The 12,332-nt window shown below is 42.6% G+C and overlaps 1 protein-coding gene across 1 annotated transcript in view; it reads right to left on the bottom strand.

Annotated features, from left to right (window-relative positions):
- VCAN (versican) overlaps positions 1-6,023 on the bottom strand; it is a 110,100-nt gene extending 104,077 nt beyond the window's left edge. The window contains exon 1 of the mRNA XM_054488660.2: positions 6,009-6,023. The gene's annotated coding sequence lies outside the window, so the exon portion shown is untranslated. The remainder of the gene's footprint in view (positions 1-6,008) is intronic.
- Between the last annotated feature and the right edge of the window lie 6,309 nt (positions 6,024-12,332).

Genomic DNA, 12,332 nt, shown 5'->3' with positions numbered 1-12,332 from the left:
GAAGGCGGAGGTTGCAATGAGCTGAGATCGTGCCACTGCAATCCAACCTGAGTAACAGACCGAGACTCCATCTCAAAAAAAAAAAAAAAGAATAAATTTTTTTTTTGTTACTCCTCTGATTGGTGAAAAAATGGTGTAGCATATCATTGGTGTTTTAATTACTATTTATTTAATTACAGATGAGGTGGAGCGATTTTTTATATAATTTTAAAACTCTATGTCTCTGCCACTACCTGTACATAATTTTTGCTCATATTTTGATAGATGTGGACTTTTCAAAGTTATTTATAAAAGTCCATGGAATATCAAGAGTTATTAGCTTTTTGTCTCTCAAATGTCGTAGATGTTTTCCAAATGTGTTATTTGCTTTTAATTTTTACTTAGTCAGACCTATCAATATTTCCTAGAATGGCACTGGGTTTTATGTTTTGCTTAGAACAGGTTTCTCTATTCCTAATTTAATTTTTTTAATCCCATGATTTTCTTTTATCATTTTTAAAAAAGTTATTCCCTACATTTCATATTTGCTTCATCTTATATTTCTTTTAGGATGAGAAATCAGGTAGAGATTGATTCTTATTTTGCGTGGACCCATCAATTGTCCTAAAACCATTTATTGAATAATTCTTCTTTTCCACTGAATGTCCAACTTCATTGGAGTCAATTTCTGTAATCTGTCTTCTGATTAATGAAACTAAACAATTTTTAAAACAATATGCCCCTCTCTGATTTATTTTATAGATTTAGTAGAAACTATATGGCTTGGGTAATGCCGTTATTATTAAAATTATAGAATTAGATCAATATGAATCCCACAGACATAATATATTATCATCCCTTTTTTGTATAGTTTTTCAAAGTACTTACTCTTTTGATCTTTATAACTGCATATTCATTTAATAGATTATGACACTAAAGGTCCAAAAGTAGTATCTTTGCTTGGTTTTCTCAGCTAGTGAGTCCAACTCAAACTTTCTGATTCCAAGTCTAGTGCTCATTCCACTATACCTCAAGTAATATCAAATCAAAAATTTAATAGTAAAAAGATTATAATTTATCAAATATATGTTTATCGTAAAATATGTAATCTCATTTTATAGACATAAACACCTCTTAAAATCCTCAGAAGAATGAGGTAGGATGTATATAGATGTGGAAAGTATATACATTTGTATCCTTTTATAGATGGTAAATCTACCCAGAGGTGTGTTTCAGGAAACAGAACTGACACACTAAACAAAGATTCTTTGTACTGACCTCTGAAATACAACCACCTCTAACACATTCAATGGTAAGAACTTAGCAGTGATTAAAAACGCTGTATACACACACACACACACACACACGCACACACACAGACTTTATATATATATATATGTAATTTACCAAGTCTAGGCTAAAGAGGAAACTGGCAAAAATTCACTAATTGAAATGGAGCTTGGCCAAGACATTCATCTCTAATCCCCCTTTTTCTGATTCCAAATCAGGGAGAGTACATCCTTTGTGTTTTCTGGTAAAATACAGACCTATGTAACAATCAGCATATTTTCTCAGACCAGAGCAAGTAACTCCCAGCAATGAATGTTTGTCAGTCCTAACTGGTTTCTCTATGTGGGTGGTGAAAAAATACCTTACTACAGTCATTAATTCTTTCCCTCAAAAGAACCATGTGTCTTGAGAAGTTCTGCTCCATCACAGGGCAATACCCATTTTAAATACAGTGTTTACCGATGTTTGTCCATCAATGACGTCAACAAAAGTGTTTAAATCTCACCAGGAAAGGAGGGCTTAGTTGCCAGACTTTGGGAGACAGAGTTAGTTGATCTTTGCGCTCTCAAAGGCTCTGTTACTCAATTAAGTGACCAATCATTAACTCCAAAGTATTTAAGCCTAATAATACAACAAAAGAGAGAACAATGGGTAGTATCTTTAACATTAATCATCGTCACCTTTGGTTTAGCTGTTTAGGTCCTTTCCAAGCAGAATTTACAAGTGTATAGATACAGGTATTCTGGAATATCAAAGGCATCCGCCTCCAGTTTGCAAACACAGGGAAAAAGAAGAAACTTACATCTGTAAACCTATGTAAATCTAGGGGGATTCCTTTCAAATCTCGTTTTTTTGAAAGCAGGAAATACAATTTAAAACCAACTCTGTTTTTATCTACCAAAAGAATCAAAACTTTGAATTCTGACATAAATCCTAAATGATTGTCTTGAATCTCATCCCGCTTCCTACCTAATCTTCTCACAAGAAGATTAAGGACTGTGGACTTGGTGCTGGAGGAAGTAATTGCTCAATCACATTGGAATCCATTGGAACCCTTTACAATATTAGTGCGGGCAGACAATACAATTCTAACATATTTCTTTCTTTACTCAGAGCTCAGAACAAGAAGTCAGACTCTTGGAGACCTTCTCCCTGATGTACTGCTCTTAACATTTCCAAGTTACAAACTGGGAACCGCTTCTATCTCAGAACACTAATTGTTGCTTCCATTGGTACCTTCCTATTTTTATATTACACTCACAACATCCTATTTTAGGACTTTATGTGAATATTTTCGGGATGGGTTTGGCAAAATTGTCAAGAAGTGCTTAAAACAATTAGGTCACGGCTTTCAGCAGACAAAAAGAAAAAGACGTGGCTGTTAGCTATAGAATCTGAGGTGATGGAAGAGATCTTTAAAATCCAGTTCTTCCAATATACAGCAAAATGGGAGGACTTAAAATGCGGCTCTAAGTAGCACCGTCTCGTCTGCACCAAGCTTCTCCAGGTCTCCAGCTCAGTCACTCCCTAAACAGGTGCTGAGCTTCCAGTCCCCGCCAGGTCCCCGCTAAGGTTCCTCATTGACGCACAGGAACCTCAGTTACACTCGCAGCCCTTCCATGTTTGCCCCCATGAAATTCTATTAGTCTTGTTGAATGGCAATATTTGCCATTCCAGGCGAACTCTTTATGACAGTCTGGAACGAAATTAATCTGTTAATTGACTAAAAATGGTCTTTAGAGTGACCTGAATGTATTTAAAAAGTCAACAAACGGAACACAGTATAAAGTCGTCTCATTTTTCTGACAAAAAGTTTGCTTGGAGTAAATTTTAACCTCTCCCTTGCCTCAAAACAAAAGCACTATGCCCCTCCTACCACTCCCAAGAAGCAAGCAAAAAAAATTAAAAAAAAAAAAACTTAAATAGCCTTTTAATAAGAGTGTTCAGCGCTGTCTGGATGGAACTCGGGTCAGCTCCAGACGCAGCCGGCCCCGAATCCTGGGGGCGAGGCCACTCGGCTCTCTCGGCTAAGCCGGGCCCCGCCTTCCCCGCCCCGCCCCCATTGGCCTCGGTGGGTGGGGGCCTCGGCTGCGCCGACCGCCTGTGCGGCTGTACTGCAGTCTCCGAGCCCAGGAAGTCACACCCGTCTCGGGCTGGGAGCCGAAGCTCCAACCCACGTGGCGGCTGGCTAACCCAGCCGCTGCGTGGAGCGCCCGTTGCGGGTCCTCCCTTGGCGCAAGCTGAGCGAGTGGGGGCGGACCCCAGACCCAGCCCCTTTGGGCGGGGCTGGACCACCTCCGCTCGTCTAGTTCTTTCCCACCCTTCCATCCCGGCACGCCTCTGCAGTCACATTTGCTGCCGCTGGGAAAGGGAAAAGAGTATCCTAAAACGAGTTTCGAAATTCAGACCCAAACTCCGAAACGAACCCTTCCGGTCCGTTCCTGGCTGTTTGAATGCCATCTGCCCCATCTCCGTTCCTTTCTTCTTTCCCTCCCCTCCAGGGTCCTCTTTCCTTCCACTTCCCTTCCTTCCCTTTCTTTTTTCCTCCCACTGCCCGCCTTCTCTCCACTTTCCCGTCCGACGCGCGCCCTGAAGTTGAGGAAGTTTTAAGTTTTGGATTAGGAGCCCTTCTTTTGCAATATCCTGGGGCGGGGCCCTAGCGTTGGGTTCAAGTGGTCATGGATTTTGAGAGCACGGTATGTGTATTATCTTTCTTAAAGACGCCCAGGGTGGCGCGTCGAGACCTCCGAAACCTGGCTCCACCCCGGCCATGTGCGTTCGTCCACTAAGCGGCGAACTGGACCCAGGGCGCCGCGTGCGTTCTAGCCGACTCGCGAGAAGGCATCTCTGCACTTTGCACAGACCAAGACCTTTTTTCAGGGTCCTCCAAACCCCTAGACGTACGCCGCAGATTGTGGAGTGCAAAATGAATGACTTAAGGGAAAACTAGGGCCTTCCATCCTTGAACACAAGGTTGTGAAATCTGCTCGCTTGGTGGTGGGGGCTTGTTTTTCTCCACCCGTGCGGGACTTCTCCATCAGGGGGCGCCCACACCCGCCGCAAAACTCCCAATTCCTAGACATCCAGGTTCTGCAAGTCCTGTGAGCTGAACTGGGGGCAGATCCCAAGGAGCGCACCGCCTCCCTCGCTCCTCCCTCCCTGCTGCCTTGGAGGACGGGGAAGGCAGGGATTTCACACTAGCCATTCATTTGTCAGCTGTGGGGGAGGGGACGCAGAAGCTAGAGAGACAGAACAGAGGCTGGGAGAGGGGAAGGGAGGCAGAGAAGATGGAGACAGAGGGAGACACAAAGATGAGGAACGCGACCCAGAGAGACTCTGCCGCGGGTGTGCGCGCGGCAGGACAACTCTCCAGGCGCCGTGTAGATTTCTCCCCCTTCCCGCAGCATCTCCCAGGGACATGCAGGACTTGCCGAGACGCAGTTGGATTGGAGAGCAAATAGTTTAGGCTATGACACTATTTTTCTACCCTGCTCTCCGCTGCCTAACACCCAGACCGCTCCACGCCCAGTGACACAGACCGCGAGCCAGAACAACCCGGATGCCCTAGGTCTGCACGCACCAGGGATGTCGCCCTACAGCGCCCAAGCCTCTGCAGGACGGTGGGGCGCTCCAGCCGAGGACGTCCCCCGGGGCTCCCGGCACACGCGCGCGCCGCTGCCGCTAGACCTGCCAGTAAAGTTGCTCAACTAGAGCGGAGAACTAGGAGAGGGTGGGGAATATGTAAGGAAACGGAGGACTCCTGTAGTCTGGGCGAGAGGACTGGACCCAGAGGCCCCTGATTCGGGTCCCCGCGCCACCTTTGTCTGCAGTGCGCTCTGGGTGCCGGTTTGCTTGTTGAGATGGGAGCGACAGACCCTGTTTCACTCTTCAGGGTGAGAAAAATTGTTGCACACCCCTGCCGATTCAGAACAGGCTTTTCCCGCCCAGGGGCCTCCCAGACCTCCGCGGGGCTCCCACAACCCCACCCCCCATCCTCTGCTCCTTCCCTGCTGGCCCCTTCGCACCGCGTGCAGGACAAAAGAACCCAGGGGCGCCGGGAGAGAACCGTGACAGTCCCCAAGTCGTCAAAGAGACACGGCGGGGATCCTGCACCTCCCCCGGCCGGACCGCCTCCCAGACTGCCTGCGGTCTGAAGGGGTCAGGTCCGCGCAGGTCCCAGGCTGCTTGGGCGCCGGGTCGCACTGTCAGGAGCTGCCCGGGAGTGGCTTTCCAGGAACACCAGGCACTGACCACACACCAGGGACTGGGAAACCAGGTGGCCTGCACCAAGGCGGCTTGGGGGACTTGTCTGTGGCAAGTCTTGGTAGTCCCCATTCAAACTTTTGCCTCGAGCGTGTTAAGAACAAAAAAAAAATCAAAGTGCCAAAGGTCCCTCTCTTCTCTCCAGCTCAAGAACCCACCACTTTTCTATGATTTCTCTACAATTTATTCCCTCCCTTCCCCCAATTCCGTTAGTCATTTTACCCCCACCCCACCCTGGGTTTCTTTTGTCTGAATCTTTTTCAACACCAAGGTCCCTCTGTATCCCTCTCCCCAAAAGCCCTTTTGAAAGTTACCTGCATTTTTTAAGTGCCTACATTTTCTTAACTTCGCCTTACAGCTCTTTGCCTTAATTAAAGCCTTCTACCAATTGCTTCTTTTTTCTAAGCTTGCGGGTTTTTTTCTGTAAGTTTTTTTGTTTTTGTTTTTTAAGGGGGGAACAAAAGAAACGTGATTACCTTGGAAGGCGGCTTATTGCAGTTTGGGGGGAAAATTCACTGCAGCGCTGCGCGACTGGGTTCGGCGTTGCCCAGGCGGGTCACATAGGAAGCGTGGTGGCCCGGGGAAGGGTGCGGAGGGTGCGGGACGGTGCTGGAAGATGCGGGAGGATGCGGGGCTGGCCGAAGATCTTGGTCCCAGCTCCTGTCCACAACACCTAATGTTCTCGGCTGTTGCGTCCGCACGCCTGGAGTTCTTCCCCAGAAAGGCTCGGGGCAGCTCGCCTGCAAGTTCAAATGCGGGTTGTGACACCCATCATCATTATATCACTGTACCGTCAGAGCCGAGGAGGAGACTCAGCGAGAAGAAGGAGGAGGGAGAGGAGGAGGGTTCATTCACAGGCTCCAAAAGCGCTCCACAGCTTCAGCCACTCCTGAGTCCAGGCTTGGAAAGCGAGCCGAGGGGCGGAAAGGCAGCTCCCCGCGCCTGCGGTAGGGACCGCCTGCCTCCCTCCCCAGGCACTCCCACCTCTTGGCGTTTCTTCCTGACAAGAAGTACCAATCGGCTTGGGGACAGCAGCGCTCCCCATTCAGGGACCCACTCAGTAACATCGCTCTGCTCGCGGAAACCACTGCCCTCCCACTCCTTCCCCACCCCCACTTCCCCGCCCCCCGTGCAGCTAGTTCTGGGTTAGGGGAAAGGAGCCCCCAGGCTCTTAGAGGGCAGGCCAGCAATAGACAATTGAGTACGATCACTTCTTCTCGGGAGCACACAAAACTGTAAAATCAGCAAAGAACTTGGTTACAGCGTGTTTACGCGCCCACAGAGCTTGCCTGTCCCATCAAAGGGAAGTGTCAGGCTCAAGGCTCCTGCCAACCTGAAAGAGACACTGAGAAAACGAGATCCTTCGGGGACCTAGAGGGAAAGTGTAAGAATTCCCCACTGCACTCCCAGGGAACTGCCCAATGGGGAGCCCGGCGTCAAAAGACCCTGGTAATAAAAGGCTGGACAGGAAATTCCCCAGGCAAATCCCCTGTCGGATTCAAAGAGAATACTTTTCCTCTGCCACAAATCTCTCCCCACGTAAGTCTAGATTCTGCTTTCTTCGTTCTTCCTTTCCTTCAGCCTTTCCAAGTATCTCTGAGTAGAATATTTGATAATTTTCCCGAGTAACAGGGACTTCTTGGAAGTATCAATCACCTTTCATGCTTTCCGGAAATAAGACCATAATCTTTCATGCGTTTATGCGATTTTTTTTCTTCAGTCAGGCCCACTCCACTGTGTAAACAGCATCAACACATGCAAGAGTCCCCTGCATTGTGTTACAAAAGATTTCCAATAGGACCTTACAGAGCAAAGGGTCAAACAGTTGACACAAAGGATTTCTGTCCCCTTAGAAAAGAGGGACTTTGGATTTTCCTTTTCTTTGAAGTCAAGTATGAGTTTATACAATAGGAACAAAATAAATCCAAGGTGCACATCAGTATAACACTAGGGATACTAGAATGGATGGCAAACTTTTCCTTCTACACAAATATGAAAGTGTCCTCACAACTCTTCTCTCTGAAGCCTCTACTTAGAAAATTATATTAAACATAGGACCTCAAAACAGTAGTGATTAAAAATGAAAGACAATTTTTCCTCTCAACTCCTTTGATTAGTTTGGTTTAAACTTACGCTTTAAAACTTTTAGTAACTTAGACTCCTGTGCATGCGCATTTATAAGATTTCTTTTATATTTTGTAATTTGTAGGCAGTCAGCATGGTCATTGATTTTAAGTGATAAACAGGTAGAAGACTTGTCAGGATAATTTCAGTTCTCACCATGTGCATCTTTCATTTCTTTTGTTATTTATCAGCTCACTGCAGTAATATAACTATCAGTTACGTCATTTGGAAATCAATTTGTTTTTGCAGTGAATTATTTATTCTTAGTAAATTTATTGTACTACCATTCCAAACATTGAAATTTGATTTCATCAAATGTTTAGAATGATAGTCACAGAGCAGAATCAGACTTCAACCTTCATGTATAACATGTAAGCAAACTAAGGTGCAGAAAGTGACTGTCCCAAAGTCACACAATTAATAGTCCAGTGGTCTTTTCAGTGCTAATCATAGCAACTTTAGATTCAGGATTGCTTGATTCAGGAATGGAGAGAAATAAAATAAAATGAATCTTCATTGAAATATATACTCCAGACATTAAGGTAGAACTTTCTGTGAAACACTTCAGGATATGGATTTGTATTCTCATGCTTAAATTTGAGTAAATCTAGTTGAGTTTCAAAGAGTTCAACTAACCTGCCCAAGGCCATTTTGTAAGTGACAGATCTGCCAGTCTGAAAAGCTTGTTATCTTTTACTGTTTTGTCCCTTTATGATACAGTTAAGTAAAACCTTTCAACAAAGGAGAACTAGAGCAGAAACAAGAAACTAATAGCAGATTAATGCCCATTTTTAGGGAAATGTTAATAGTTAACGTTCACTATAAATAATGCCATCTGTATATAATGGAACATGATTGAAAGTGATGGGTTAGATACTTTTTACATTCTGAGATGTTTTCATTTATGTTGCCAAATTTGATTCTCTAATCCTCCACAATTTTTAGTTTCTTTTAATGCCAATAGACTTCACAACACTTGACCAAATAGTTCTACAGGACAAAGGCACTTTCTCAGGGCTGACTTAAGGAATTAGAATATGCACAATGTTGAAAAGCTTTATACTGCCTGTCTTTTCTTTTCTTTGACTTGTAACATTATTATTCAGAAAATTAAATACTTCTTCAGGCTATCAGATAACTAAAATGAAATTATACCCCATGGATATCTTCTTTCTATCTCTAGGGCAGACTTTCCCCTCTAGCTATCTAAAATGGAGAATGGATAAAAAAGAAAAAGGAAAACATATCAGGTATATTTAGAATAGAGTCTACAGTTGTATTATTATTTCTATGTAACTGTTTTTAATGACTTTCTTTCATCAAGAGAAAGAAAATGAGAGAGCATTTATTTCTGATTCTCCAATGCCTGACAAAACTATCAGAAGTTTTTGAATGGGAAAATATATATTTTTCAGGTTTTAAAACTAAAATTGTATTTATTTGTCCATTAAACTTAAGTATGAATCAAACAGTAATTAAAATCTTATTCTGTGAGTCCCCCTTTAAATCACATCCTTGTACTGGGGATATTCTTTGTGAAAACTCCAAGATCCCAGGTATAAATGAAGCAAGATCTTCATTCACAATGCTTGTGTCCAAGAGAAACCATAAGCCAGAAGCTATGTGCCTTGCTTCCTTGCTTTGATCTTGTCTTTGGGAATTTGGCTGAGCTCAGGGGCAGCAAGCCAATGACTTGGAGAGGAAAGGTGTAGATGGCAGATGTGTCTCCAGGGAATTTTATTATCTTCATCTAAACCCCCTTCTGAGGTTCTTTAGGATCACATTTCAGACTTCTCCTTTTTTATCGATCAGGTGAAGTGTTCTTAGACATGGCATCATCTATTCCTGCTCTAGGGATGACAAGATTCCAGTCCCATTCAAATTCAGAAAACAAAGAGCTTAGTTTCAACTCCTTGATCTGACTAGTCCTAGGCACGATGAAGCAAATTATCCTTGCTGGATGATGTAATAATGCTACAGACTAAAAATGTACTTTTATTAACTTTCAAAGACACTGGAAAAAGGAAGCCCATCCTCTAAGATTGTGTCATAATTTTTTTTTTAAATAAAACACTACAAATTAGGGACAGACATTTTATCCAGCACTTTGAATTCTCTTTGGCTTTCTAGGAAATGCAGAAATATAAGGTCTTTATTGCTTTCTTTTTATTCTTAAAAAAGAAATCTTGCAAAAGGCAAAGTGATAGTGGCAATATCATTGTGCTTTAACCTGTAGTATATAAATTGATCTGATAAATTAAACACAGACAAATTTCCTTAGAAAGCCATAAAACATTAGATTTTTCCCAGAAATCAGATATTGAGTTTTTGCTCTCCAACCCCCAAATCAAAATGTTACAGTAAAATGTTTGTTTTAATAATTTTTTTTTCTCCTGTGCTGTAAATGTCCTGTTCATGGTTGAGCAGATTTCTCTAGAACTTAACTGAAAGACCATCTACATCACGACAGAACTATGCAAGCCAAAGCCAAGTTCCAACATGGAGTGATGGGAGAGGCCGGGCTGCCGAGAGGAGATGACTTCATTAGTGAGAAGAGAGGCTCTCTGAGTCGGTCCTCAAGGCAGCCAAATGGCTCAGCACATCTGCACTCACCCTGGGAGGCTGCCTGGAGCAGAGCATCAAAAACGCTATCTTTTTTATAAAGAAAAAGATGAAGGCATAAAGAACGCAGTCCAGCTAAATTGAATCAAAGATTGTATCACTCTTACTCCCTCCTTAGTCACTTTCTCAAAGTCTTTTTCTTCCCTCCCCACAGTCTGAAAAATATAGGTCATTTTTATAAAGCATTTGTCTGACTGAAGCAAGACAAACTGAAGAGTCTGGTTTCTGAACACAAGGAAGCGGTAGAGATCTTGGAATCAATGAGGCAGGGCGGAATACAATGCAGAAGATTTCTTAAGAGGCAAAACTTTTGCAGTTGCTGTTTATTTTCAGTGACTACCCGTTTCCATTTATTTAATTAGACTACAGTGGGACCGAGACAAGGAGCATAATGAAAGCTGCTGCACTGATGGTGCAAAAAGACACATGGCATCATTAACGTCTCTGTGGTGAGCAATGGTAGAATGCAAGACAGAAAACAAGGAAACCTCTACGTTGTAAGAAAAGTGCTCAGCATGGGTATCAACCAGCATGTAGAAGCAGCAAGCATACATTCAATTTTTATTCTATTGACAAAAAGAATTGCAGGACTAATGCTTGCTCCTATTAAAATATGAGAAATCACATTTTAATCCTACAAATCAAAGGTCAAATATTTGTTGTAATCATTCCAAAAAAAAAAGAGAAGATCTGTAAGACTTAGCAAATACTTATTACAAACAGACTGCTTTCAATTTTTTATATTTTCTCTCAATTCAACAAAAGTTTATTGAGCACCTTTTGTGTGCATTGTTTTAGATAGTAGGCATTATTCAAAAAAGTAACAATTATTTTCCATCCTTAAGGAGTTTATAATCTCTCTAGAAAGAAATTAACTCATTGGAGTAGCCAAAGTTACAACTGATCTATAAAATGACTAGTGAACTTAGAGGAAAATTATATATAAATATTTTTGTCTGCATTGGCTGGTTCAGCTAGACATCATTTAAAAAAACATCCCATTGACTACAAATGGATGAAGGAAGGATGATAGTTCAGCAAATCTATCTCCCTTACTGGAAAATCTTTTTCATGCACATAATCTATTAACACTGAATCCCAGGCATTAACTTTATTGCACGTGACAAAATCATCTTTCTTATTTTCTTATAATATAGTTGGTAAAATGACAACATGTTATTTTACCAACATGTTGTTGGTATATATATTTAGCAACTATATACACTGGTGTATGCAATATAGTTGTATTGTATAGTTGTATTGTATATTGTATAGTTGGGTAAAACCCCAACATGTTGTCAGGGTTCATTGTAAGTGATAAATCAAACATTTGTACTATGTGAAAAAAAGGAGAATGATAAAGAAAAGCATTGGCTGTCATCCTAATAAGAAAAGAAGCTCAAGGAAATTGAACACTCTAAGGGTACTAGGATCTCTGACTACTGGGCACCAGTATCAAATGTAGTCACTAGAAAACAAGAGAAAAGAACAATGTGCTAAAAATTCTCCTTCTCAGTTATCATAAAGTTAAAATAATATGATTTAAAATATAATATCCAATCTATAGGCTTCCCTCACAAAAGAACTTGAGAAAGTGTAATGGCCTTTCCTATCCCCATTTCCACAACTCCTTTGGCCACTTTTTGTTTTATCTTCTCTCTTGTGGCAGCTGTCTTTTCTTGCCTCCTCCCTCCCATATCATCTCACAAGGTACCTATCTTAGTTTGGATTCCCACAGCAGCAAACCCTGTGACAAGGATTCAAATGCAAATAGTTTATTTAAGAGGTGAGATCAACAACCCTCTATAGGGAAGTGGGAAATGAGGCAGAGAAGGGAAGGAGGATGGGGAAAGGAGCATTTCTAGCAGGTTGCACTGAGTAAGTGGAGCTTATTCCCATTAGAAATGCTCCAGAACAGTACAGAACAGACATGCACCTCAGAAGCATCCCATCTGAGAGGTGAGGGAGCTGAAGTATTTATACACTTGCTGGTGGAGGACTTCTCCAGTGGGTGTTTATCCTCTTCCATTTCTGCCCTGTGCACAGGCAGACTG

The sequence above is a fragment of the Pongo pygmaeus genome, chromosome 4 (assembly GCF_028885625.2).
Source record: "Pongo pygmaeus isolate AG05252 chromosome 4, NHGRI_mPonPyg2-v2.0_pri, whole genome shotgun sequence".
NCBI classification, from domain to species: domain Eukaryota; kingdom Metazoa; phylum Chordata; class Mammalia; order Primates; family Hominidae; genus Pongo; species Pongo pygmaeus.
The sequence above is the reverse complement of the archived record's forward strand: the minus strand, read 5'-3'. Positions and strand labels throughout refer to the sequence as shown.